This window comes from Eriocheir sinensis, chromosome 28 (assembly GCF_024679095.1).
Source record: "Eriocheir sinensis breed Jianghai 21 chromosome 28, ASM2467909v1, whole genome shotgun sequence".
In the NCBI taxonomy this organism is placed as follows: domain Eukaryota; kingdom Metazoa; phylum Arthropoda; class Malacostraca; order Decapoda; family Varunidae; genus Eriocheir; species Eriocheir sinensis.
Window position 1 is genome coordinate 18,544,740 of NC_066536.1, and position 7,500 is coordinate 18,552,239.

Here is a 7,500-nt window from a genome sequence, read left to right on the forward strand (position 1 = left end):
TATTAATCTTCCCATCAAAGTAAGAAACACGAAAGCCACACAAAACAATTCCTTTTCCTTGAGTCTGTTCTGTAAGTTCAAAGCATTCTTCCCATCGGCGTAACAGTAGGAAACAATGACTTACTATATACGCACCGGGTCATCACTTCAAATAGACACATAGATATCTTGTAGTGAACCCGTGAGTCAGCTTCCTGCCTCCCTCTCCACCCCCCCCTCCCCTGCCCCGCTGAGGGTTAGACACTATTAGAATCTTGATAGAGAAAAACTCGAGTGGCGCAGCTTATATATAACTCTCTTGTCTTTTGGTTTGTTTGTTTGTATGTGTGTGTTGTTTGTTAGTATTTGTATCTATGACCTTTTTTTCTTTTTTGGCCTCTTGTCTATATTCTTTTTTTTTTAAGGGGCAGTGACTAGCGTTTTTTTTCTCATATATTTTATAGTTTTATTTATTTTATAGTTTTTTTCTCATATATTATACAGCGTCACTCTCTCCATTCTTCCGTCAGCTAACTCACATACACTCAATTTCTCTATCTATCTTCTATTGTCTTTCCCCAGGACGTGCCCAGCGAGTGTACCCCGGGGGGAGGCGTGACGCAACCAACACCTGAGAAGCAACACAGGTGGTTACTTTGGTATGTTACTACTTCTGTTTACTACGCACGTCCGCTAGACCGCCGCCGCCGTGTTGTGTTGTGGCTGTTGAGGCTTCCTGGAAATGTAGCGGCGCGTCCTTCGCTGTCCCAGATTGTTCATGGTACTCGTAGAAGTGGAGGTGTTTTTGAAGCGTGTGTTTGTGTGTGTGTGGGGGGGAGGGTGCTTGTGTGTGAGTGTGTGTGGGGAGGAGGGGGAAGGGGTGCTTTTGTGTGTGTGTGTGTGTGTGTGTGTGTGTGTGTGTGTGTGTGTGTGTGTGTGTGTGTGTGTGTGTGAAATGAGAGAAGAAAGAGGAATAGAGAATGAGAATGAATTATAATGTTTAATAAGAGAAAAAAAAACCAGTTGAATAAATAGAGAAAAAGGAAATAAGAAAAAAAACCCACGAATAATGATGTTTAGGAAGAGAGAGAAAAAGCAGATCAAATGTAAAAAAAAAAAAAAAATGTGTGTTTGTGTGTGTGTGTGTGTGTGTGTGTGTGTGTGTGTGTGTGTGTGTGTGTGTGTGTACCCTCCCACCGATGACTCACTATTTGTCTCGGCTATTTAGTAATTTATTCCCGTCAACGCGCTATTAACTCCTTCATTCCTACACACGCACCTTACCTTACTAATGAACCCGACAGACAGACAGACAGACAGACAGACAGGGAGACTTTTACAGTACATCACTTTGTCACTCTTGCATAATTATTCTTCTCCTTTCTCCTTCTACTCTTTCTTCTTCTTCTCCTTATCCCACTCTTCTTTTTCATAATCATCTTCTTATTCTTATTCTTCTTTCTTTTTCTTTTTCTTTTTCTTCTTTCTTCTCCTCTATTCTCCATACATCACCAAAACACACACACACACACACACACTCACACACACACACACATTGAAGTCTTTCCTACTCTAAATTCTCTCACATTATAACGCAATGGCTATTCTTTGTGTCCATCCTTATCCTTACATTTGACTTCTGAAACCACAAAGCACCCCCTGCCTCCCTCCCTGCCCCTTCCTTCCTTACCAGGTCCCTCCCTCACATCTTGCCTCATCTGGCCTAATGCACCCTTTTGTTCCTATTCCACAAGGGCGAGAGTTACCTGCATAGTCTGAAACCTTCCAGCTCCCCCCACCACCACCACCACCACCTGCAGGAAATGTGAGTGTTTGACCTTTTCTGACCCCTGCTTCACCTCCAGTAGATTTGTCAACACCACCTGAGCTGTCATCACCACCCTCAACACCATCACCAACATCACCACCAAAACACACACACACACACACACACACACCGCCCTCTCTTTCATTTTCTACCTCAAGAAGTTTACAAATGAGCGAGCGAGTGAGTGAGTGAGTGGACGCTGGTTTGCCTATTCGTTCTCTCTCTCTCTCTCTCTCTCTCTCTCTCTCTCTCTCTCTCTCTCTCTCTCTCTCTCTTCCTCTTCTTATTCTCGTTGTTTCCCAGTACATATCTTCTTACCCTTCCTCTCTACCTCCCTCTTTCTCTTCCCTTTCTCTCTCTCTCTCTCTCTCTCTCTCTCTCTCTCTCTCTCTCTCTCTCTCTCTCTCTCTCTCTCTCTCTCTCTCTCTCCCTTTCTCCCTCTCTCTCTTCCTCTTTTATCCTCTTTACTTCCCTTAACTTGTTCTCTTACCCTTCCTCCCTTCCTCTCTCTTTTCCTTTCCGACCTTGGTGTTGTAGTAGCGGTTGTTTCATGTTTCAGGGTCGCGTACTAAAGGCATCAGTCAGTCCCTTTCTGTCTATCTTCTGGGAACGTGGCCTCCAAAGTGTGTGTGTTTGTTTACAGTGTGTGTGTGTGTGTGTGTGTGTGTGTGTGTGTGTGTGTGTGCAGTTAGTAAATAGATTATGAAACAGAGACGAAGACAGATTAAGGGACATACACATACATACATACTTATATACATACATACATACAGACAGACAGACAGAGACAGACAGACAGGTAAACAGACAGGAAAACAAACAGATAGACAGGCAAGCGGACACAGAGAGAGAGAGAGAGAGAGAGTACGTGTTTGCTATGCGTATATTTATAACTTATACAAGAAACGTATAGCACTTCTACTGCGTATTAGTGACACAACAATACTTTACAACATGAACAAACGCGTGGGGCTGCTATTTCCTGTGTGTGTGTGTAGATAAGTTACATAGCACATTATTTTTATAAGGACGTAGTGTGCTCTCTCTCTCTCTCTCTCTCTCTCTCTCTCTCTCTCTCTCTCTCTCTCTCTCTCTCTCTCTCTCTCTCTCTCTCTCTCTCTCTCTCTCTCTCTCTCTCTCTCTCTCTCTCTCTCTCTCTCTCTCTCTCTCCTTAATATCATTCGCTGCTCTCAATTATTTTCTCTATCATTTTTGCTTCATTTATTTATTTTTCCATTTTATTTTAGGCATTTTAATTTTCTTCAGGTTCTCTCTCTCTCATATTATTTTCCGTCTTCTGGGTCCCGCTTAATATATTCAGTGTAAACCTTTCTTTCCGTCCTGTCTTATTTCATCCTGTCTTCCTCTTTCCTCATCTACGTTTTTTTTTCTTTATCATTTGACTATATTTTATCTCTCCTATTACTATCCTGGTTTTCCTTCTCTATTTTCCCTTTTTTTTCTGTTATCCACTGAGCGCCGGGGATCGAGCCCATGTCCCGTGAGTAGGCCTGGTCCCTCGTACACTCAATATCTCTATCTATTTTTCAACTATGTATTGTTTTTGCCATTTATTTTTAGGCTTTCTTTCTCCTTCTGTCTTTCTTTGGTTCTGTTCGTCGTTTTCAGTGTAGCTTTTCCCCTCCTCTTCTCGGTTTATTTCCTTGCACTCTCATTTTTTTTTATCTCTGTCTATTAATTTCTGGCTTTCTCTCTTCTTATGTCTTTCTCTGGTTCTGTTTCTGTTCTTCAGCGTATGTTTTTCCCCTCCTCTACGCGGCTTATTCCCTAACACACTCAGTTTTTTATCTCCATCTTTTAACTTTCAGGGTTTCTTTGTCTTTTTTTATTTTTTTTGGTCCTTCTTCTATTCTTCAGCGTATCTTTTTCCCTTCCTTGTCCTGCTCTCATATATATCTATTCTCTGACTTCTATTCCTCTTCTTGTTTTCATTCTTTAGTATTTTTTGTTTCTGTGTTTCTCTTCCCTTTTCCTGTTCCTCCTTCTCTTGCTTTCCTTGTCTCTTTCCTGTTTCCTTCCTTAATGTTCTTTGTTTCTGTAATTCTCTTCCTTTTCCTCTTCCTCCTTCTCTGTCTCCCTGCCTCTTTTGTTTTCCTTCCTAAATATTCTTTGTTTCTGTGTTTCTCCTCCTTTTCCTCTTCCTCCTTCTCTGTCTCTCCCTGTCTCTTTCTTCTTTTCCTCCTTAATATTCTTTGTTTCTGTGTTTCTCCTCCTTTTCCTCTTCCTCCTTCTCTGTCTCTCCCTGTCTCTTTCTTCTTTTCCTTCCTAAATATTCTTTGTTTCTGTGTTTCTCCTCCTTTTCCTCTTCCTCCTTCTCTGTCTCTCCCTGTCTCTTTCTTCTTTTCCTCCTTAATATTCTTTGTTTCTGTGTTTCTCCTCCTTTTCCTCTTCCTCCTTCTCTGTCTCCCTGCCTCTTTTGTTTTCCTTCCTAAATATTCTTTGTTTCTGTGTTTCTCCTCCTTTTCCTCTTCCTCCTTCTCTGTCTCTCCCTGTCTCTTTCTTCTTTTCCTCCCTAAATATTCTTTGTTTCTGTAATTCTCCTCCTTTTCCTCCTCCTCCTCCTTTTCTTCCTGTCTCTTGTTTTCCTTCCTTAATATCCTTTCTTTCTGTATTTCTCCTCCTTCTCCTTCTCCTAATCCTTCTCTTCCTCGTCCAGTCCAGCGGCAGCAACGAAGCTCACCCACTGTTGTCTTGTTAATTTTTTCCCTATCCACTAAATCTTTCTTAACACACGCCATTAATTTTCCTTCTTCAACAAATCCACTTCCTTTTAAGTCTCTCTCTCTCTCTCTCTCTCTCTCTCTCTCTCTCTCTCTCTCTCTCTCTCTCTGTTTCCAGCCCTCCTCCTCCTCCTCCTCCTCCTCCTTCTGCCATAAATCTGAGAGTCATGACTAAGAGACAACACGGATTTATGCCTCTCGCTCTCCTGCTCCCCTTCCCTTCCTCTCCCTTCCTTCCTTTTCCCCTCTCCCTCGCTTTCTCTTTTTCCCTCATCCTCACTCCCTCCCTCTCTCGCACCCTCCTTCCGCCTCCCTCCCTCCTTCTGTCCCTGGAGCCAATTGTACAAAAACAACAGCCAGAAATCAGTTTTTTTGTCCCCTTCGTCTTTACCATATTCCTCCGCGCCACCAGATCGGAGTAATATGTAAAACCGGACAGCCAGAGAGAGAGGTCATATTCCTAAACAGATCGGCTCCCAGGCACACGTATATGACAAGGCTTTCGTAGGCGTCTTGGGCATTTTCAGAGGTAGCTGTGTGACCCTGGTGGTAGTCTGGTCCCCCTTCTGTATCATGAACGTAAACAAGCACTCATGAGAACCCGACTGGTCTCTTTTTCGGCCTTTGGAACTATTTGATGTGAGAGGCTGAAACTTTTAAAACATTCCGTGCCCAAGAACATATTATTTGACAAGGCTTTCGTAGGAGTTTCGGGCATTTCCTGAGGAAGTTTTATGTCCCTGGTGATAGTTCAATCTTTCTTCTGTATCGCGAACATAACAGAACACTCATTAGAACCCGATTACTCTCCCTTTTGGTTGATGTGAAAGGCGGCTGAAGCGTCTGAGAATACCGACCTTCCCGCTGCGTCCCTTCCCCTACCGCCGCTCAGAGTAAGTGATGCATATTTATCAGGCCAAAGCAGCAAAGGTTGACCGAATATGTATCTATGTGTCGCGCTGATGATACATTGCTTAGGGTTAGGAGGAGGAGGAGGAGGAGTGGGGTGAATGTTTCTGATAGTGGTACTTTTCTCTCTCTCTCTCTCTCTCTCTCTCTCTCTCTCTCTCTCTCTCTCTCTCTCTCTCTCTCTCTCTCTCTCTCTCTCTCTCTCTCTCTCTCTCTCTCTCTCTCTCTCTCTCTCTCTCTCTCTCTCTCTCTCTCTCTCTCTCTCTCTCTCTCTCTCTCTCTCTCCTTAATTTATCCCTCCATCCCCTTCTTTTATAATTTTCTGCATTCCATCCCTTTCACACCTCCCCGCTTCCCTCTCTGTCTATCTATCTTTCTATCAATCTATCTATCATTTTCCTCGTAAAGACTTAGAAGGAAACGAATGTCATATCACGCCACCACCAGATCCGCTTCGTCTTCCCAGAACTGCAGAGGCTCCACCAAAACATCCTGTCCCCACACATTGCGCAACTGGATAGTGGAAGAAGGTGGACCAAGGAGGGGTGAACGTACATGTCTTGGGTAAGAAGAATTAGTACCGTATTCTCAGAAGCTTGCGGCTCCCACAACTTTAACCTGTTTCCGAAGGCCATGATGCAGGTTAGTCGGGTTCTCATGAGTGCTTCTTCAAAGTCATGCTGCAGGACTATCACTAAGCTCATAAAAAAAAGCTACCCGCCACAGCCTCTATCAAAGCCTCGTACTAAATCTGGTTGTGTAAGTCCCGAGGAAATTATTGAGATTATGTAACTCTAGTCAACACCGGCTTTCATGTCCAAGGTCAGTCACTAAACTCCTTGGAATGTGAGGGAGTGACTGTCTTGCGAGATGAGAATGAAAGGAATAGGAAAAGGATGGTATAGGAAAGGCTGAGGAGAGAGAAAGGGAGAGGATGATAATTCTATGCTATAGGGTACAAGGAAAGGAGAATATGTGACGATAGGGATTTGATGGTATAGAAAAGAGTGACTTGAGTGAGTGATTCCGAGTCTGTGATGCGTTTGGGTGAAGGAAAGGAGTTAGATTGTTACGCTAGGGTGAGAAAAGGATCAAGAATGAAGAGATAAACGAAAGACGAGAAAAATGATAATATTCAAACGTTATAAATGCAAATAGGAAAAAAATGATAGTGGGAGGGACCGAGTCTGTGATGCGTTAGGAGTTAAGGAAAGGAGTTAGATTGTTACGCTAGGGTAAGAAAAGGATGAAGAATGAAGAGATAAACGAAAGAAAGACGAGAAAAATGATAATATTCAAACGCTGTAAATGCAAATAGGAAAAAAATTATAGTGGGAGGGACCGAGTCTGTGATGCGTTAGGAGTTAAGGAAAGGAGTTGGATTGTTACGCTAGGGTGAGAAAAGGATCAAGAATTAAGAGATAAACGAAAGAAAGGCGAGAGAAGGACAATATTCAAACAGAGACGCGAGAAATGGACAATATTCTAACGGTGTAAATGCAAATACGAAAAAACAACAGTAAGTGAGGCCGAATCTGTTACGAGTTTGGGCGCAGGAAAGGAGCAAAGAGTCTCACGCTGGAGTGATAAAAAGAAGAATGAAGAGTTAAACGACACAGAAGCGAGAAAAGGATTATAATCAAACGCTGTAAATGCAGATAGGAAAAAATGATAGTGAGTGGGACCGATTCTGTTATGCGTTAGGAGTGAAAGAAAGGAGTTAGACTGTGACGTTGGGATAAAAAAAGGATCAAGAACTTAGAAATAAACGAAAGAAAAGCGAAAAAGGAAATAATATAACACGCTGGAAATGCAAATAGGAAAGAATGATGTTGTGCTTTGAAATGAAGGAAAGACACAATATTTAAAATCTGAGCAAGAATGTAGAGGAAAAAAACAAAAGAAATGCGAGAAAAGGTAACACCATTTATACGCTGTAGATTCAAATAGCACATTTTAAAAAGAGAAAGAAAAGAAGGAGAAAAAGAGTCCTACTGAATATTTAGCTTGAAAAAAAGGTCACCAGCTGGAAATGGGAGACGA